Raw genomic sequence first — 21,691 nt, 5'->3', positions numbered from 1 at the left:
GAGGGATCACCAGGCTTCCACCTGAGTGACAGGTGGGACTCCACCCCTGCACTTTCACGCAGGTCCAAGTGGACATAATATCTAACCACCACACCATGTCAAAAGAACCAAACCAGGATCCCCACCATGGAGTCCATGCTGACTCACCGGGTCCCCCTTGGTGTGTTTCCGAGATCGAACTGCTTACGGGAGTAAAAATGCCCACGGAGCAGTTTGTCACAGGAAATCAGCCTCTAACAACCAATGGGTCAGTAGGCACAATTGTATGGCGATAAAATAGTAAAGGTCTAGTAAAGTCATAGAGGCTAGGAGAGATAGGGGAGCGAGAGTACAATAAAGGAGTCAGGCACGTTTTATGATAGCATGCTCACCTCAGCTCCTCTTGATGGACCACGAGGAAGTGGGGGAAGAGAGAGCATCTGTATTAACTTGGGGTAGTTACAGGTAGCCTTAAGACATGCATATTCAGTAGTTACATACGCCACAAGGTGGGTGGGATCGACAGTAACGCTGAGTTCACAAGTGAGGAAGCCTAACAGCTGCATTGGGGGAAGCTGAGAGGGGGGCTGGGCGACAGCAGGAAGAGAGAGCCAGAGGATGTCTGCCTCTGTAGGGAGATCAGACCAGCCATGTGCTCACTTGAAGGCAGCATGGCTGTTAAGGGAGAGTCTGTGGCTACCAACGTGGAGGCACAAGTTCAGGAACGTGGTGCTCGGCCCTCTCTCCATGGAGCAGCGGGTGGTTTCCCAGTGCTGAACCTGCAGAACCTCGCCCAGCACATAACTGTTTCACCACCAGCACTCCCTGTGAAAAGAACTGGGGTTTCATTCACGCTCCATCAGGGGGCTTTCTCCGCAATGGGGAGAGGATATGATGGTGAATCTGGTTGGCTGCACCTGCACCCCGGCTGGTTGCAGGCCGTCGACACCCCAGCGTTTAGTTTCTGTGTTAATTTAGTGAGAGGTGTGTGCCCTTCATGGCTGGCCTCAGTGATGGCTACAGTCCGTTTGGTGGAGCTCTGAGGGGCTGCGGCACGGCTGTCCACTCCGACTGATGCTTGGTCCTATGTGACGTCAGTGTCCAGGACCAAGGGAGCCCAAGGCAGCTGCAGCTGGTGGGCCGCATGTGCCAAGAGCAGGGCATCCCGTTCCCGCCCATCTCTCCCAGCCTCGATGAGGAGCGCCAGCCTCGGGAGTGCCACAAGTTCTCTGATCCCGGCCGGCCTGAGGCCCCAGTCATTCTGCACTTCCCCCTGGTCAACGACTCCTTCCGGGACCACTCAGCCCCTGGTGAGCCAGCTTGCTGCCACCCCCTTCCTGGTGTCCCAGCCTCCCCGACCCAGCAGACCCTCCCTACTCCCCAGCACCCTGCCCCTCCATGCCCACGATGTGCTCTCTGCACAGGGGTCCCTAGGACACCCGAGGAGCAGGAGGCCGGCCGGGTGAACCTGTCTCCGTCTGACTCCCCCTACCACTACTCGAAAGTGACCTATAGCCAAGAGGACTTGGACAAGCTTCTGGGCCTGGCCCACTACAACATCTGCAACAACCAGGAGCGGCTGCCGGCTGCCCTGCGCGAGGCCGTGCGGAAGAGGAGGCAGCACTGACAGCCCGCCCCGAGTGACACCATGCCTCAGCCTCAGAGAGCCATCCCCCAGTGTTCTGGGGCCTCGGAGGGCCTGGTTGGCCCCAGCAGCACCCTTCCTAGCCTTGGGTGTATGCCCTGGTACCCCAGACGGGGCAGGAGCTGCCAGCACCTCACAGAGGGCCATCTGCACTGTGAACTGAAGCTGTGACTACGGGCTTGCCACAGCTCAGCAGCTGCTCTGGTCCTGGGCCCTGGGCCCCTGGAGCAGGCCACAGTGGGCCTCTTCTCCAAGCACCGGGAGAGGTGGGGTGCAGAGGTGCTGTGGCAGCCGGGGTGTAAATGGGGTGGGGTTGGGGTTCGGGGTGGCTGGGCCCGGTGTAGAGTGCTGGCACTGGGGGGAGGGTCCCAGGCTCCCCCGCCCTGCTGCTCTGAATGCTGTACGCAGGGACTCGGGGGCTGCACACATTATATGACTCGTCCCACCAACGGTCTGAGGATGTCATTGCTGCTACGAATGGGGAGACCTTTGGTACCACCATCAAAGACCAGTTTAGGAAACAAGACAAGGACACATCTCCCTGGCCCCGCAAAGAGTTGCCAGCCTCTTGGTGCTGTGCCACCCTTTCCCAGCAGGAAGCCCCGTAGGAGGTGTCTGCTTCGGGCACCCCTGCCCCACCCTCACAGCCAGTAGCTGCCCTCTTTGCCGGGTGGGGGTCAGAGCACCTTGAGGAAGAGCCTAGGAAGGTGTGACCTCGGAAGGGCTGCCCCTTACCAGGAGCTGCCCGTTCCCAGGGTGCTGCGTGCTGGCCTGGCTAGACTGTGGCGAGCCTGCATGGGCAGTCTGTGGCTGGTTCCATGTGGTGACCTGGATGGAGCACGTCCTCACCTACAGCCCCAGGGTCACTTCTGGGCCCACCCACTCACCTACAGCCCCAGGGTCACTTCTGGCCCCACCCACCCCTGTGGAGGAGCAGCGAGGCCCAGTGAATGAATGTTGGGTCCCTGGGTCACACCTGGCCCACCACCACCTCCCTGACAATACCCCACGTTCCTCTAGCATTGGTAACCACGTGGATTCCCATGACACTCCCCTTCCCCCTTCCCCCCAATGCATGGCTGAGTGACTCCCAGGTTGGGCACAGAGTGAGAGTCAGGGCAGGAGTGACTGCTCAGTACCCCTGTGTCCAGGATGAGGCTTCACCCCAGCCATTCATCCCATTCATGAACTGGACCCCATGGGAGAGTGCGTGGAGGTGGGCAATTACAGCGGAGATGGTGCCCCAGGATGTCTCCACTGGTGGAGGGTGGTGGGCTCAGGGGTGCTGCACATTCTGGGGGGTGGGAGTAGGGGGGAACAGGGGCTCCTGCTTGCACATGAGAGAGAGAGAGAGAGAGCCTTGCCCTGCCCTGCCTTCTCTGCCTCCACCTTCTGACCCCTGACTAGATTCTCTTCTCCCCTTGGAGGGCGACGGGGCCTGTGCCTTGGGAGAGCTGCAGGGGACTGTGACAGCAAGGGACGGGGAGGCAGCAGGCTGCCCATGAGCCGAGGTTGGTTTGGAGAGGGAAGAGGAGAAGGCAGGCCAAAGGGCACAGTTGCAGGAGGCCAAGTCCAGGCAAGCTTGCTGGGACTATGCCAAGAGAGGCTGCCCTAACCCCGTGCTGCTCCAGTAGGCAAGGCGTTCCGAGAGGGCCTGCTCTTCTCTGCAGACCAGCCAGCAGCAGGAAGCTGAAGGATCGCACGGGTCTGCAGATGTGTGTGTGTGCCCATGGACGCACACCACACAGACACACACACATGGATGGACATACCACAGGCATGTATACCATAAACACACCTGGATGAACACACACCACACCGATGGACACGCATCTACCAAAAACACGTGAACATCTATCACAGGTGCGCCCGCAAACACACATGCACACATGGACAGGCATGAGTACAGAGGGCTGAGCCCGTGGGTGGGACAGCCGTCAAGTCTGGGGAAGGGAGTGACATGGTCCAGAAGCTGCCTGGGGACCATGGGTTGCCCTGGCGGGTGGGGGTGAGGCTTCTCTTAGTCCCAGGGCATTGGGCGTCTGGTGCGGGAGGTGCAGAGCAGATGGGGACCCTGCTCCAGGAGCCCCGAGCGGGCGATGCGGGCGTGTCCACATCCAGTCACACCACCACTGTCCTGAGAGGTGAACTGGCTTTCTGTGTGCCCACATTGGGGGCCCGGACCACGTGTTCCAGGGAGCAACTTGTGCAGCCTGGAGCTTGGGACAGCTTACTTAAGCTGAGAGGCCCTGTCGGACGACCTTCAGCAAAGCTCAGCCTTTGAGTTCTGGGCTTCTGGCTTCAGGGCACGATGAGGGCAGCTGCTGGTTCTGGCCCAGCTGCAAGCAGCCTCGCTGTACCTGGCCCTTCTGGGGACTCCAGATAGCACTGGGGAAACTGGGTGCACCGAGAGGCTGGGTTACTTGCTAGAGACCACATCTAATTAGCAGTGGAGTTGAGACCTGATATGGCCCTCACCATAAAAAGGAAGTGTTTTCTGCCCTGGTGACCCTTGGCCTTCCCTGAGGTCAAGGGTGACCATAGCAGCCACATGAAGAGTGTCAGAAGCAGGGCACAGTGATTGCCTCAACCTCCCCACTCTCCCCCCGCCGGGGCTCTTCCAGTCTTGGCCTAGTGCCTCTATTGCTGGGGAGCAGGCTGGAGAGTCCCCCACCCCTGCAGGGCCCACAACCTTCCTAGCAGTGCCAGCGGATCTGAGAAGGCACAGCCTGGCAGTGTGTGGCCAGGCTCCCTGGAAATGGTCCCATTGAAGATCTGGAGTGCAGACCGATTGTTTTCCTTTGATTGTGTTACAGACACCTTACAGGAGAGAAGGACGTTTATAGATCACTGTCTACAGTTTCTGACCTTCAAAGCACTCAAATCATTGCCATCGAGTCGATTTCTATCATCGAGGCCCTGTAGGACAGCACACGACGGCCCCTGCGGCTCTCTGAGGCTGTCACTACGGGAGCAGACAACCGAGCCGCGTCTTTCTGATGGGTTTCACACCACTGACCTTGCCACGAGCAGCAGCCCGGGGCATGCCTTTTTCTGACCTTGGGTTTGACTAATATATATATATATATATATACACATATAATGCACATATATATATATGAATTTTAATATAGAGGGTTTTGTTTTAAGTGGAAACATGCAGAGCAGTTTAACAATTTCTACACATTTTGTTTGCAGCCCTCATAATATAACACAGCACTCTTCTTACCTCCTCCCTGGCCCCTCCCTCCCTCCTGAATTTTGAGGGCAAATGCTCCCTTTTGCTCTGGGAAGCAAGTGCCTCACAGGTGCCATGCGTTCACTTTATCAGCTCGACTGTTGCTTGGGCAGGGGTGATTCCCGGAGCTGGGCTCTGTTTTGGATTTGAAGGGCCCTGGTTCGGGGATCCAGTAGTCCCTGTCAAACTTGTAATGCCCTCTCTTCATGAAGTCGACTTCCATTGGCTTTCAAGCTGTGCACAAGTTGCCAGTTTGAGCTCAACCAGAGCAGTTTGAGGCGGTGGCTGGGCACCATCTAACTCTCCTGGTCTCCAGGACAAGGATGGAGGGCTGTGGTGTTGGTGGTCCGTTAGTCCTGTTGACTGCTTTGCTTCAGTTTTTGATTTTCTTCACTCGTCTGCTCCAGATGGGGAGAGAGGGGATCCTAGTTGCTAGAGGTGGCTTTGCAATGGAGACAAACATTTTATACTAAAGTGAGATTCTTAGGTGACATTTATGTGACTGCAGAGCCCCTGCTCATCTTCCTCCGTGCTCACCCTAGCTGACCACCTTCCTGCCTCAGAGGATGGGGCACTCCCTCTGCCCATCCACCCTCAGGTCCTCACTTTCAGTCCCACAGGATCCTGTGATATCAACCCGCCCCCAGCCTACACAAGGATTACAAACCCACGCTCCACTCAGATTCTCTGTAGCTAGTGTCACCTCCCCTGTGTTCCTCAGAGTGTGCTCTGCACCCATGAGATTATTGATTGGTTTCCACCCATAGTGACCCTCTGTGTCCCACAGGGCTTGCTCTGGGGGCAGCTCTCAGAGGGGGAAACCAGGAGGAGGAGGGGAGGGAGCAGTTGGGCAGAAGAAGCTGTGATGGACCCCACAGAGCCAGACTGCCCACGGAGGACAGGACCCTGCGGCTGTTTCCTCGAAGGGGTGCCCCTCAGGGCGGATCAATGCTCTGGGGACTCCACCGCAGGTTGAGGCCCCTCGACCCCTCCTCAGTCCCGCCCTCCACACCCTCACCTACATCTGGAGCTGGGTGAGCTTCTCCTCCTGGGCCGCCAGCTGCCTTTCCAAGTCCTGGTGCCAGGCATGTGGCCCTCTAAGGGGTGGATCCCTGCTCACCCCACAGTCAGGGTCTAGCAGGAGGTCCTCTCAGGAGGCCGGCCAGACCTCAGCCTGACCCAGCATTCCCCGAAGCTCCTCCTGGTCCTGGCTCACCAGGCATTGCTCCTGGTGAAGGGCCCAGGTCGTCCGGAGCTCCTGCAGCTGCCTGTTCAGCTCCTGGAGACGCTGTGACCTGGGGGGCAGAGGGCTGTTGGGAGGGGCGCAGGGTGTGGCCTGGGTGGGGCAGGACTGGGTTACCGTGGAGCAGGGAGAAGCAGGAAAGGGGGCTCTGGCCACGCACCACCCTGACATTAGCCCTCAGCGCGCACATCTCTGGGGCTATGACGTGGCTGGTGTCCAACAGCTGCTACCCCGCCGGCCGCACTGCCTGGGCTCTCAGGCAGAGCTCCTGCCCCAGTGTCTCCTTGGCCCCAGCTGGCCCTTCTGAGGATATAGACTAGCGCCTGCTTCTCTTGAGCCCGAGTGCTGGGTGGGGGACAGGGCATGGGAACAGGTCTTAGGGCCAGGAGGGCAGAAAAGGGAGGAAGCAGGGAAGAGCTGAGTGCCCCCACCTGCATGGAACAGAGCGAGCCCCCATCCAGGTGGGGTGGCACATACAGCAGTTCCTGGCAGTGCCTGAGGAAGGCATGGCCATGGGCTGCCCACTCCAGCTGCTGGCCCTGCTCCCAGGACTTCATGTCCAGGTGGCCCAGGCCTCCTGCACCTCAGCCAGCTGCCCGGCCAGGCCCTCCTGGACCGCAGGGTGTACCTGAATGGCCTCCATCCCCATCTGAACCACCACCTCGTCCACAGCCACCAGCTCCCTCTGCAGCTGGCAAAGAGCAGGCTGAATGCTTCTCCACCCAGGACTCTGCAGGCCATCCTGGCTGTACCCCAGCCTAGGTCAAGCCCAGGCTCGTCACCCCCCATCGCAGAGGGGGCAGGGGCAGGCTGCAGTCCTGCCTGAGGTCAGCTGGGGGCGAGGACTCCTCATCCATCCATTGCCTACAAAGAGGGATTCACACGGAGGAGGGGGAGGGACTGGGGCCCTCCCTGCAAGAGGCGGTGCTGGCGCTGCAGGACCTCCACAGACGCCAGGTAGTGGCCAAGGACAGCACCCTCCACCAGGACCACCTTCTGCATGTGGCCCCACAGCTCGAGCGCCGCCTTGTGGAAGTCGAGGGCACAGCGGGAAGGAGGGCCAGCAACTTTCTCCCTGAGAACAGGGCCACCTCCTTTTGAGCAAAGACTGTGGCTTGGGGATTTGTGGGGCATTAACACGGAGGGAAATAGGACGAAGACTCTATTCCCTAACTTATAACAGTGAGAATCTGGAAAGCTGGTGTTCCACGGTAGGAAAGCCTCTACTTTGGTAAGTTAGAGGTAAAGTCCAAGTACATTATCCTACTTTAAAAATCATTCTCACGGATTCTCCGTTAACAGCTAGGCTGCCTTAACGTGAGCACATGGCTGATTGTATCTCTGTGTAGAAGCAGATATGATCCTTTTGCCCTCTCTTCTCACCGTGACACCCAGCCCCCTTTGTAGCTTCCCCCAATGCAGGTATTAGCTTTCCTCACCTTGGTGAGCTCAAGTACAGGGGCCTTACGATAGATACCACCCACCTTGTGACCCATGTCACTACTGAAGAGGTGTGTCTACAGGCTCCCTATACACGTCCCAAGATAGCAAAGTTTCCACTTCTCCCAGTTCCACGTGGTCCATCAAGAGGAGCTGAAGTGAGAATGCCTAATAAAACATGTCTGACTCTGTATTGTATTCTCTCGCCCCTGTCTTTCCTGTCCTCTGTGACTTTACCGTGACCTTTACCTATTATCATCGCTGTACATTCGTGCCTTCTGGCCCTTTGGTGGTTAGAAAATGGTTTCCTCTGATCACAGCAGGTTCCTGATGAGGCCCGGGGGCCACAGGCAGGGCTCGAGGGAGGAAAGGGTCTTGACACGCATGTTGGGTGGAAGGCAAAAAGATGGGGAGCCCTGAGCACATGAGGACGGCGGCTCATGGAGCGAGTGGGCTGCCTGTCAGGGGGTCTGCCTGTAGCACCTCCAACAGTCAGTGTGGAAAGGGCTGGCCCCGGGGCCACCCAGCCCCAGGATTTCGGTTGCAGGACCTGTCAGGTGCTCAGTGCACTGAGACACCAGATCCCGAGAAAGGAGGGTGTGGTGAGGGGAGGCAAGGAGCTCTAAGAGTGGCGGTCAGCAAGAAGACCAGCAGGGCCTGTGCCCCCAACGAAACTGCGGCCCGTGCTCAGGGAGCATTGGGAGAGTCCACTTCGTGCTCCTGCCACAAGGGGTGACCTGCGCTGAAGGACTCCAAACTGGGGGCAGGAAGGAGCGTGGTTGGACGGGGAAGGCTGATTGATGCTGGGAGCCGGAGTCAGCCATGCCCCTTCATACACACATGCACACACGAGAATACACACAGAAGTACGCATGCACACACCCACATGCCCACCCCTACACATGAGCACACACACACACGCACACACACGCACACACATCTGGGGTAGGCCCCTGTGTCCCGAGCCCCTTGGCTGTCGCTGGCCTGTCCTTCTAGGCACCCACCTCTGTGCGGGCTTTCATTGCCTTGTCCAGCCTCACCCATGTGGCCTCAACCCAGCTCCTGTGGACTTGACTCTGGGCCATGGAGCTGGGGGAGTCGAGTTCCAGGGCACCTGCCAGCTCCCTCAGAGCCTGCACCCTGGCAGCCCCACACTCTGCCCTTTCTCTCGGAAGACCTTGAACTTCTGTTCCAGCATCTGCAAAGGTGGGGCTGGAGAGGGTCAATGTGGATAGGGTTCAGGCAGCTCCTAAAACTCACGAAAGGGCCAGCTGGCCCCAACAGCTCCCACATCCCTCAGCCCTGGTTCTAGAACTCCGCAGAGCATCTCCTGCCCCCTCAGCCCACCCAGCATCTACCCTACCCTCCGTTCCTCCATCCACTTTCCCAGCACGACTCACTTCCACACCCTCAAGGTCCTGCCCACAGTCCTGGGAGTCGGCAGTGGCCACCTTGCTGTACAGCCAGGCGTGGAGGAGCAGGGCTTCTCCCTCCAGTTGGCACTACCCCTGGGCCTCCGCTGCCCATAGTCGTACTGCGTGGACCTCCCTCACCGCCCACAGCTGGACAGCACTGTGGGGCTGCATCAGGAAAGTCACAGGGGATTGCTGCCCTCTCCTCTCTGGCTGCCCACCCCCTGCTCCCTAGATTTCCCACCCCCTGCCAACCTGTCTGAGTTCTGCAAATCCTCCAGGTGCCCGCAGAACCCTTTCAGCTCACTCTGGGTGGCCTCCAACCATGGCATCAGGGTGCACAAGGCCCGTGTTCATGCCGTCCAGGGCACAGCCCTGCTCTGCCAGCCAGGATTCTGCCTCCAGGAGCTGGGGTGACAGCCGGGTGGGCCATGGCCTCCAGCCTGGGTTTGCAGCCTTGAGAAGGAGTGCACCGGCCCACCTGGCTGCTCTTTAGAAGCCCGCCCCCTGTTTCTTTTTTATTTCCCACAGTTTACTCTGAAGGCAGTCTTGGTTCTCAGGAAGCAAGACAGCTCCTTCCCCGAGGTCCCCTGCAGCCCTGTGGCCTTTTCTTTTCCCTTTCCCACGAAGTTCTCCCATGTCACAAGAACACGGTGGTTCCGGCCAGACGGTTGTCCAGAGTGGCTTATCTGTTTCCCCACTGGACCTGGGTGTGCTGCCTCCTCCCCGCGGGGTTGGCAGGAGAGCTTTAAAAGGTGCTTCTGCCTAGGCCCCACCCCTGTAGATCCAGATTTTGTCTGGATTGGAGGCTGCATGTCCATATCTTTTCAAAGTTCCAGGACATTCGAATGCAATAACCGACTGAGAAGAGCCACCGGCTTAGGAGACACCCCCACACCCACTGCCATTGGGTTCATTCTGCCTCAGTAGGAAAGCAAAGCTAAAGGACCCAGTGGGTCTCATCTCTGGACACGTGTGGAAGAGAGGCCTTGGAACAAGAGAGCGCTTAGAGGAGTTGCTAGGCACATCGAGAGTCTGGGTCCCCCATAGGAGTCCCCTTGAGCCCTGGACACCGGGCAGACCCCCACTTTTCGTGCCCCTCACCTCTATCTATCTGCAGCTGCTGGGCCTCCTGAGCCTGCTGTAGCCTCAGCCTCCTTTGCTATGCCTCTGCGCACAGGCAGCGCATAGCGCTCTCCAGCTGCTGCACCTCAGCTGCCACCTCTTGGGTGGCAAAGTGCCAGCCTGCAGCTTGTGTCCTGTGTCCTCCACCATCCTGGCCAGGACCAGCTGTGCAGCTCTTGCTCCAAGTTCTGTGGAGTACGCAAGGTCTCCAGGGCTGCTATGTGAACAGGCCATTCCTTGGGAGACTCCCTTGAAGCCTTATGGGGCCCTATAGACATGGACCCTGTCTCCATGGTCAGCAAAGAGCCCAGGATGTCCCAAAGCCTGCTGAGGCAGAAGCTCCTCCTTGGGCCCCATATTGTGTCTTCTCGTAGTCTCCAGTGGTCACTCAGGGCCCTGTGCTTGCCCCCTGCTGGGGCAGACACCCTCCCCTCTGATCCTGGGGTGGGCTGGCACCTGGTGCTGCTGCTGCAGGTGCTGCACCTCGCTCAGACTCTGGCCGTTGTCCTTGGCTGTGGCCATGGCCAGTTTTTCCTGCACCCAGGCCAGTTCCTCATCAGTGTCCCTAAAGAACTGGGAAAGGAGGCTCCGGGCCTCAGGGCTCCCGCAGGCTCTCTAGCTTGCTGTCAGTGCGGGGGGTGGGGGTGAGGGTTGGGGGTGGGGGGGGGTCAGGGGGTGATGGTGGTGCAGGGTTGACAGTCTTAAGGTGAGCTCCTCATGCTGGTCACAGGAGCGCTGGGAGTGGGTGTGCTGGGGACAGGGGTGGGATTCCTGCAGGGAAGGAGGAGGGGGCACAGGCAGATCTACTTCTGAAGCAGCAGCAGGGCAGGATCCTCCACGTTGAGGCTGAGCCCTTCAGGAATGAAGGCCCAGGCCCGGGCCAGCAGGCTCCGTGCCCTTTGAGCATGCTCAGCCACTGCTGCCTCCACATCTGCCTGTGCCCCCAGGAGCTCATCCACCCCAGGACAATCCTATCCACTGCCAGGGACTCGCAGCTCCCCCTCCACAGGATGCAGCCAGCTCTCCAGCTCCCAGATGCTCCCCCGTACGCAGGGCCTGGGGCAGGACGTGGGGTGAGCAGTGGGCACTGGGCAACCTGGGGTCCCATCCAACCTGGCCCAGGGCGTGCACAGTCCTACCTTGCAGGCCTCCTGGAGCGTGGCCTCTTTCCTCCTACAGTTGGCCCTCAGCTCGCCCCAGAGCTGCTGCAGTTCCTGTAGCCTCGCCTGGAAGGTCTCTGAGGCCCAGTGCCCCCCCCTGCAGGCCCCTCTGTCCCTCCTGCAGCCACAGTGGGCACACATACCTCCTCCAGCCACCAGCCTTGTGGCTGTAGGTTCTGGGCACTAGCTTGTAAGCTTCGTGCCCCGCTCTATGTAATGGGCACAACAATGGATTATTTGGTTTCAAGGAGAGAAACCATATACAGTCCTGATGGGAATAGAGACACTTAATAGATGGGAATAGAGACACTTAATAGATGGGAATAGATGGGAGTAGAGACACTTAAAAAAGAAGGGGAAAAAAAGGATTGACCTCTAGTCCCTTCACCGGCAGGGACAAATGCTCTGGTCTCACTGTGTCCCCTAAAAACATCATGTCAAAACGCTTTCTTTTAAGTTATGGACATCACTGCATTATAGTTACGAAAGCCAAAGCTGGAAGCCGCCTTTGAGTACGTGGACAGATGGATGGACCAAGTCAGTGAGTTCGAGTTCTAGAATGGAGTGGTGTCCTTTCATTAAAATAGGGGGATAAATGTCAGGTCACAAATGAGCCTTGGAAAGACATGCTGGGAATGAAATAAATAAAATTCGCAACTCACTGCCATCCAGTCAACTCTGTCTCATGGTGACCCTAAAGAGCAGAGTGGAACTGCCCCCTTGGGTTCCGGGGATGGTAACTCTTTTACAGACATAGAAAGCTTCATCTTTCTCACAAGGCGCAGCTAGTGGACTTGAACTGCCGGTCTTGCAGATCACAGTCTAATTTGTAACCACTACGCCAGCAGGGCTGCTGGTAAGGACATAAGCCAGACACAAAAGAACAGGTGTAGGACCGAGCCAAGTAGAGAAAGGGTGAGCACAGGCCAAGGCACAGAGGCAGGCAGATCGGAGATATAGGGGGTTCACGGTGGCACCCTTGGGCGGGTTAGTGCCCTGTGACCCCGCTACCCATTTATTTATTATTATTATTACTTTTCCTTTCCCCGCCTCTTTTTATCTGTCTACCATGTGTATCCCTGAATTTGGTCTGGTCCCTGCCATATTACCTGGTCCTCACCCCAGGAATGTTCATACAGTAGCTTTTCCCCTATGTCCCTTTTGCATTGTTTTTAAAGCTTACCTCCGTGGACTCAATGTGTTCTTGTCATTTTGTGCTTGGTTTACTTCGCTTAGCATGCTTTCCTCCAGTTCTTCCCATGCAGTGATGTGCTTCAAACTTTCATCACTACTTTTTAGCGATGCGTAGTACTCCATTGTATGTATGTACCACAGTTTTTTTCCCCCCACTGAAAAAGAAGTCTTTATTCTGATCCCACCAGCTGTACCATCTGTTATGCGCCTTCCTCCTTGGCAATCCGGTCTTTCTTGAGTGGTCCCATGAAAGCTTTTTTCTCTTCCACGGTCTGGAAACGGCCATGGCCCAACTTGGAGGTGGTGTCGATGAACTTGAGGTCGATCTTCTCCAGGGCACGGCGCTTGTTCTGCACCAGCAGGGACTGGTGCAGAGTGAGCACTCGCTTCTTGGTGCCCACCATGCAGCCCTTGAGCATGACAAAGTCATTGATCACTTCCCCGTAGTGGACAAAGTCGCCCAGGGGGTTGATGCTCTTGTCAGAGAGATCTTAGTCAGTGGAGGCGTTGTTGGATAAGCTTGCCGTCCTTGACGAAGTAGCCCTGGCCAATCTTATAGATCTTCTTTTGGATCTCTGTGCAGTGGTGGTAGCCTTTCTGCACAGCGCGGGCCATCGAGAAGGCCACACGGGCGGGATGCCAGGCCCCGATACAAGCCACCTTGTGCAACCCTCGGTGGGTCTTTCGGGGCAGCTTCTTGGTGTGCCAACGACTGGTGACCCCTTTGTAGCCTTTGCCCTTGGTCACCCCCATGACGTCGATCATTTCATCCTGCCCGAACACCTGGTTCACTGGCACCAGCTTCTCTCGGGCCCAGTCCAGCTTCTCAGCCACGGAACGAGCCTCGGTTCACCTGCATCTCCATCAGGTGCGCCTTTTCCTGGCGCAGGAGGAGCAGGCGCGTCTGGGTGTGGGCGATGGCGCGCATGACCGGGCAGGACTTCTTCATGCTGCTAACGTCTTTCTCGAGCTGCTTCTTACCCTCGTCATCCTGCCACTTCTTGCAGTACTTGGTGAAAGCCTTCTTCTTCGACTTGTGCCAGTTCTTGTAGAACCGCCGCTTGCACTCGTCATCACTGATGTGTTCCGCAAAGACCGTCTTGAAGGTCTGGAGGCCGCGAGGTGTCTCCACATAGCCCACGATGCCCACCACCACCATGGGAAGGTTCTCCATGATGGTCACGGCCTCCACCACTTCCTTCTTGTTCACCTTGGAGCCTGGCCTGTCGACCTCGCGCACAATGTGGGTCATGCCGGCCTTGTAGCCCAGGAAGGCCGTCAGGTGGACCGGCTTGGAGGCGTCATCCTTGGGGAAGCTCTTCACCTTCCTGCCATGCCAGCTGCTTCGCTTCCGAGGCAGAAAGCCCAGAGACCCATGCTGGGGTGCTGAGAACTTCCGGTGTGACATTACATCCTTGATCCCCGCTGGTAGAGTACCCCAGCTTTTTAATCCAATTGTCAGGTGATGGAAATTTGGGTTGTTTCCAATTCCTTGCAATTGTGAACTGTGCCACAATGAACATTGGAGCACAGATGTCTGATCTTGGTTTGTTTCTTGCCCAGTAAGGGTGCGGGGGTTGTTGGGTCATATGGTAACTCTATTTCCATCTGTTTTAGATATCGCCAGTAGACCTCTTTCTTACACACATATGAGTCTCCCTGGATTTGTTTCACGTATGATGTGTCTGGGTCATTGTGTGGTCGTGATTTCTTTTAAGACTTGATTGATGTTTTCTTTACATTGTTTGTCCTGAAGGTCTCTTTTGTACCCTAAAACAAGGAGTCAAAGGGATGCATGGGACTTGATTGCTGAAGGGGGGCAGGAGTGAAGAAATGGACCCAAAGGGTGTCCATACCACTTCTGGGCTCTGTTCTGGAGCTGTGCCAGCTGTCCATAAACTGTTGGCACCTGTGGCCGAGGCTGCGGGCTCACCCAAGGCTTCTCTGGCAGAGGAGGGCTGCCTTCTGCTCCGGGATATGGGGTATGTCCGGAGGCTGAGGAAGGGGATCAGGTTGTGCTCAAGAGGCCCCTGGTATGGGAGTATCCTGGATCAGCTCTTCCTCTGCAAGGTCCCACAGAAGAGGTCCCCTGGCCTGGCCCCGATGCTAGACCCAGTGGCATACCTGCCCCTGAACTTGGAGGAGGCCCATCTCCTGCTCCAAGGCCTCGTGTCTGTGCAGCAGTTTCTCCATGCTCTCCAGATTCTTCCCAAGGTCCAGGACTCTAGCAAGGGCACCCTGTGGAGGACGGGCACATTACAGACTTGGCCTCTACTCTTCTGCCCAGGGTTCTCTTCGATCCTTTCTTCCTGGCTTGTCTTGGCCTTGGCCTCCGGCAGGTGACAGAATCTGATTAGTGTCTGCACAGTGACACTGCGGGTGTTGGGGACAAGGCTGCTGGATGGAAAACCAGTACCTATCAGGGGTCCCAGGTCTTCCTGTCAATTCCCTTCCTGCCTCCCTTCTATGGGGTCTCTGTCTCATAGGCCAGGTGTTTCTGAAACCGCATCAGCTTCTCTTTGAGGTCCCCAAGAGGGACAGGCTATTCCAGCTGCTGGCCCCACCCCTGGATCCAGTCGCCGTCCTGTGTGATGGTGGGGACATGAGTGCCCTGATGTTCATACTGCCTTGGCCCCAAGCGGTGACTCCGTCTACCCCTCGGGCTGTGCCAAGGACTGAAATTCTGACCAGGCTCAGGGACAGCACAATAATTTTTCTTTCACCCAAGATGACAGGGCCCAGGCCCATCAGTCTTCAGATCTAGGAAGTGGCTGGGCATGGGCCATGGGTGGGTTCTCATGTGGAGGGTGCCCCTCACCCACCCCTGGGGCCCTGTCTACTCTGCCGATCAGAATGACAGGTGTCCACACGGGTCTGAGAATCAAGGGCCCTGGACTCCAGTCCTAGCTTTGCCCCTGGAAAAGCCATTAAACTCTCCACATCCCGTTCCACCGCAGGCCGCCCCTTGGCCCCTAGTGGGGCTGAAGGTCACTTGTAAAGGTAAAATGGGGTTCAGGTGGGGTGCCCTCTGACCTGGCTAGCAGCCATGAGAAAGCCGGCAGTAATCAGAGAGGTGTGAAGCTGTGTCGCTGACCTTCTCCCAGGGCTTCCACTCAAGCCGGCCGCTCTCATATCGTGCCCAGCAGGCCCTGAACCCAGGGGCCTGGCAGCACCCTGGCCTGCTCTCTCAGCGCAGCCGCCTGCGTAGTGGGAGGTGGGAAGTGGGAGGTGGACCCAGCCCTGAGTACCGAGTGTACCCCTGCTGGGGCTGGCTCACAGCCCATAGCCCTCACTATAAGTGTCTAACCCTCACTAACAGCTCTGCAGTAGAGGGTTGGCCAGGCTCCTGGGCAGAAGGAAGCAGGGGCCATGTGATATGGGCAGATCAAATGCCCTCTGTGGTCCCCAGAGTGTGGCCTAACCCATCCCTATGTGCTTCTGGGTGCTTGGGCACCTGGCTTGGTCACCAGCCCTGGATTGGAGCCACTGGCTCCTTGGTAATCCCTCACCCACCAGCACAGGTTCGGTGTGCATACACACCTCACCCGTGTGCCCCCAACAATCTGGATACCCCGGCCTTATCAGGGTCATGCCCATGACCGTCCCGGCCATCACCTCCCTTTCCTGTGTGCTCAGCACCTCTGGAAGGTGCCATGCTTCTGGATCAGCCGCTCCACCTCTTCCACAGAGCCCTCCAGGGCACTGGCTTCCTGGAATACCTGGGTCAGCCATGGAGGTGACACAGAGGTGGTGGTGGGGGGATCAGGGGCACAGATGGTGGTTCAAAGGGAACCCTAGACAGCAACATTTGCCAGAACCTTGGTTTACAGCCTGGGCTCTCTGGGGGTACATCAAGGGGCCTGCGGCTGGGGGTGGGGAGGTGGGTGCTGAGCAGGAGGGGATGGAACCTGAGGAAGAAGAGCACTCCAACCTGGGGGCCGTTAGGAACATCCCAACTTCTGACGAGGTGGGGAGGAGCCCCATCAATTTCCAACCAAACCGCGTAGGGCTTGGCTGGCTGGGGCCAGGTGTGGGGAGGAGATGGCCCTGAGTGACCTGAGGCTCAGGTGTCCCCTTAGCCACTTGGGAAGACACACTATCTAGCTCCGTATCAGAATAGCAGCCAGTGATCCAGGAAGCACGGGGGATTGGGGTGGTACTACAGGAGGACTGGAGGTCCTGGGGTCAGTGTGTCTGTGTGTGGTGAGGGGAGCTGTCTCCTGGGCCTGCAGGATCTTGTCCAGCTTCCACACTGTCTGAGGAAGAGCTGCTTGCGGTGCATGGCCTGCCGTCTCCCTTGCTTCCATTCCCAGGCCTGAAAGACCTGCTCCCAAGCATCCTGCAGGGCGCATAGCCTTTCCGGGACCTGGGCATGGACACAACCGAAGGTGGTGCTGAGGGAAGCTCCAGAGAAAAGGTGCCTGACTGTCCCACCCAAGGGGAGGGTATTGTTTGTGTTTCCACAGGGAAAGAGGGACCAGATATCAAGCCAGTGCCAGATGAATGCAGTGTGCCCGCACGGAGTGGGGAGCCAGTGGAGGGGCCTGAGGGCTGGGCTCCCATACCAGCTATGTGGACAACTGCCCCTGCCCCTAGAAGAATTTACTTCAGAGGACAGCACTGAAGCTGCATCTAGGAGAGAGGGGCATGTTTGATCAGAGCAAATGGGAGCAAAGAAGGGGAAGGAAGAGAGAGTGGGGCACATCCTGGCCCATCAGGCCTGGAGGACGATATCCCGGCTCTGAACAGCCAGTGGACAGAGTGGACAATGTGGCTGGTCCCACTATGAGACACACCGTCCATTGATGGCCCAGTGCCCTAAGGGGGACAACACTGGAGACTCAGGGTTAGAACTGGCCCAGACTGATCCTATGGCACTGAGGCAAACCACTAAAAATGTGTGGCAGAGCAACCGTGGGAGCAGAGCAGAGAGCCCCTGAGGTAGTACAAAGGACAGACTCTGGGGCCAAAGCATGGTACCCCATTGGACCTGACTGAAGGACATGCCTAGAGATTAAAAATCAGACCTTCATCTATGTATAGGTTTTTCTTTCTTTAAAATTTTTTTCTTTTATTTTATTCTTAAAAAAGCATTTTATTAGGGACTCATACAACTCTTATCACAATCCATACTTACATCAGTTGTATAAAGCACATCTGTACATTTTTTGCCCTCATCATTTTCAAAGCATTTGCCTTCCAAAATTAATTTATTCTTCTATGGGTAATTGGTTTCCTTTTTGTTGTCATTGCTGTGTTCTCACTCATTGCCTATCTTGCAATGACTTGATTTTTGGTGCATATTATTATCTCTACAGACCTATCTAGATACGATAGACTGCATGAATAGTTTGGAGGAGAAAACAAGGGGACCAATAGTTCCGGGGGAATAGGGGAGTGTGAGAGAAGGGGGCAAAGGGGTAGTGCTGACCAACCCAGGGACAGGGGAGCAATAAGTTATCCAAAATCAGTAGCAAGGAGGGTGTGAGTGGTCTGGTAGGGATTCAGCAAGGGCAAGGTAACCGAGAGAAATTACTGAAACCCAAATGAAGGCTGAGCATGATAGTGGGACAAGAGGAAAATAAAAGGAAATAGAGGAGAGAACTAGGTGACAAAGGGTATTTATAGAGGTCCAAAGACTGGAATGTACATATGTAAATATATTTATATGAGTGTAGGGAAACTGATCTGTGTGCATATATTTATAGGTTTAGTACTAAGGCAGCAGATGGACATTGGGCCTCCACTCAAGCACTTACTCAATGCAAGAGCACGTTGTTCTATTAAATTGGCATTCCAGGATTCACACCTTCCCGACACGATTGCTGAAGAAAAATGTGTGCATAAGCAAATGTGGTGAAGGAAGTTGACGGTGCCCGGCTATCAAAAGATATAGCGTCTGGGGTGTTAAAGGCTTGAAGATAAATAAGCAGCCATCTAGCTGAGAAGTATCAAAGCCCACATGGAAGAAGAACACCAGCCTGGCTGACCACGAGGTGTAGAAGGGACCAGTTATCAGACATCAAAGAACTAAAAATCGTATCAGTGGGTGCCCACCTTCCTGATACGATCAGTGAAGACAAACGTGTGCATAAGCAAATGTGGTGAAGAAAGCTGATGGTGCCTGGCTGTCAAAAGATATAGCATCTGGGATCTTTAAGGCTCAAAGATAAACAAGTGGCCACCTAGTTCAGAAGCAACAAAGCCCACATGGAAGAAACACACCAGCCTGTGTGACCACGAGCTGTCGAAGGGACCATGAGGTATCAGGAATCAAAGAACAAAAAATCATATCATTGAAAATGTGGGTGAGTGCAGAGTGGAGACTCAAAGCCCATTGGTAGCCAACCGGACACCCTTTACTGAAGGGTTGTGGGGAGGAGATGAGCCAGTCAGGGTGCAGGGTAGCAACGATGAAACATATAACTTTCCTCTAGTTCTAAAATGCTTCCTCCCCCCACTCTCATGATCCCAATTCTACCTTACAAATCTGGCTAGATAAGAGGGTGTACATAGGTACAGATAGGAACTGGAAACACAGGGAACGCAGGACAGATGACTCCTTCAGGACCAGTGGTGAGAGTGGCGATGCCTGGAGGGTGGACAGAATGTGGGGTGAAAAGGGGAAATTGATTACAAGAATCTACAAATAGCCTCCTCCCTGCGGGAGGGACAGCAGAGAAGAAGGAAAGGGGAGACTTTGGACAGTGCAACATATGATAAAATAATATTAATTTATGAATGATGAAGGTTTCGTGAGGTAGGGGGGAGTGGGGAGGGAGGGGGAAAATGAACAGCAGATATTAAGGGCTCAAGTAGAAGGCAAATGTTTTGAGAATGATGATGGCAACAAATGTACATATGTTCTTTAAAAAAAAAAACCCTTTTATTATTTAAGCTTAATTTATTCCCAAGCCATGAGTTTTTGCTTCTTCAGTTTCTTCTGGGAAATCTTTTTCTTCAGTGCAACCTCCTCTTCTGGCTTGGGAACGATTTGTTCCTTCTCAGTCAGGATCATTTCAATGTGGCAGGGGGAGCTCCTGTGTGGATTAATCTAGCCAAGAAATCTGTAAGTCCGGTGGTGCAGCTTGGGGGCTTTGTTCACCTGGATGTGCTCGATGACCTGAGAATCCACATCTAAACCCTTAAGTTCAGCATGACTTTCTGCATTTTTAAGCATGTGAACCAAACATTCAGCACTCTTTTTGGGCTACCTACTCTGGGTCCCACCCCACTGTTTGGCCTGGGCACATCTACGTACACCATCATTGTCCCCTCGGAAAGACACACACTGCTTCTGCAGAGTGATGTTTTTCAAGTATTTGGTGGTTTTCCAGATGTGCATGCCTTTGATGGCCTGGGCAGTTTCACGAGTGTTTTTGAAGTGGACCCGGAGATTCGACCCTCTGTATTTGCAGGATTTTGTAGGGTTTTCTGGGTCAAATGAGTAGCGAACCATTTTAGCAGGTCACCTCAGGCCGCTACAGTTAGAGGAAGAGCCTGTACATATGTTCTTGACACAATGCATGTATGTATGAATTGTGATAAGAATTGCATGAGCCCCCCCAAAAATGATTTAAAAAATAGAAAAGAAAGGTGCTTGGCCCTGTGGGGCCAGTGTGCAGTGGTCCAGTGGGCTGGGGGAGGGCCAGAAAGGGGAGCCGACCTCCACGGCGGACGGCCCTGTAGCCTGGAGCACCTGCTGTCCCCGCTGGGTGGCGCACTGGTGCAGCTCCTTCTGGGCCTCCCGCTTGTCCCGCAGCTCTTGGTGGACACTGAAGCTTTGGGCTCCACTGCCGGGGTCTTGGGGCTCCTCCACCACCTGCAAATCTCACTGCACACTGGCTGCCCAGGAGGCATAGTCTTGCACCTGGAGCCTGGGAGAGCACGGTAGAGCACGGGGTGAGGGGACCTGGTACCGAGGCAGCGTCACAGCCGGCCTGAGTCCACCACCACTCATGTCCAAACCTCCATGTCTCTGCCGCTCAATCCCACAGCCTTACCAAGTGTCTACTCGGCCTCAGCTCTGCCCGCCACCCCTCCTTCCCACCCAGTTCTCCAGGGCCAATGAAGTCCCTCATGGGCCGCTTGATAGCTTTGCCCACCCATCCACACCGTTGCCAGACCCCCACTTAGAGGTAGCCTTTGGTGACCTTGTGTGAGAGCCAAGGGACTCGGGACTCTTGTCCCTTCACTGTCTCACTGTGCAGATGGAGGTTTTTGGTGGTTTTTTTTTTCTCTTTTCTTCTTTTACATTTTATTAGGGACTCATACAACTCTTACCACAATCCATACATGTACATACATCAATTGTATAAAGCACATCCATACATTCCCTGCCCCAAGCATTCTCAAGGCATTTGCTCTCCACTTAAGCCCCTTGCATCAGGTCCTCTTTTTTTTCCCCCTCCCTCTCCATTCCCCCCTCCCTCATATGCCCTTGGTAATTTATACATCGTTATTTTGTCATATCTTACCCTATCCGGAGTCTCCCTTCCCCCCTTCTCTGCTGTCCCTCTCCCAGGGAAGAGGTCACATGTGGATCCTTGTAATCAGTTCCCCCTTTCCAACCCACTCACCCTCCACTCTCCCAGCATCGTCCCTCACACCCTTGGTCCTGAAGGTATCATCCACCCTGGATTCCCTGTACCTCCAACCCTCATATGCAACAGTGTACAGCCTCTGTCCTATCCAGCCCTGCAGGGAGAATTCGGATCATGGTAGTTGGGGGGAGGAAGCGTCAAGGATCTGGGGGAAAGATGTGTTTTTCATCGATACTACCTCACACCCTAATTAACCCATCTCCTCTCCTAAACCCCTCTATGAGGGGATCTCCATTGGTCGACACTTGGGCCTTGGGTCTCCACTCTGCACTTCCCCCTTCTTTTAATATGATATATATATACATATATACACATACATATATACATATACACATATATACACATACATACACACACTTATATCTTTTTTTTTTGCATGATGCCTTATACCTGGTCCATTGAGCACCTCGTGATCGCACTGGCCGGTGATCTTCTTCCATGTGGGCTTATTTGCTTCTGAGCTAGATGGCCGCTTGTTCACCTTCAAGCCTTTAAGACCCCAGACACTATCTCTTTTGATAGCCGGGCACCATCAGATTTCTTCACCACATTTGCTTATGCACCCATTTGTCTTCAGCGATCCTATCATGGAGGTGTGCAGTCAATGATATGATTTTTTGTTCTTTGATGCCTGGTAACTGATCCCTTTGGG

At 55.4% G+C, this 21,691-nt stretch overlaps 1 pseudogene; it reads left to right on the top strand.

The window, feature by feature from the left end:
• The first annotated feature begins 1,123 nt into the window (after positions 1–1,123).
• Positions 1,124–21,691, top strand: part of LOC142436404 (cytosolic phospholipase A2 beta-like) — a 142,741-nt pseudogene continuing 122,173 nt past the window's right edge.

The sequence above is a fragment of the Tenrec ecaudatus genome, unplaced genomic scaffold (assembly GCF_050624435.1).
Source record: "Tenrec ecaudatus isolate mTenEca1 unplaced genomic scaffold, mTenEca1.hap1 Scaffold_259, whole genome shotgun sequence".
NCBI classification, from domain to species: Eukaryota; Metazoa; Chordata; class Mammalia; order Afrosoricida; family Tenrecidae; genus Tenrec; species Tenrec ecaudatus.
This window is presented reverse-complemented; position numbering and strand designations above follow the sequence as displayed.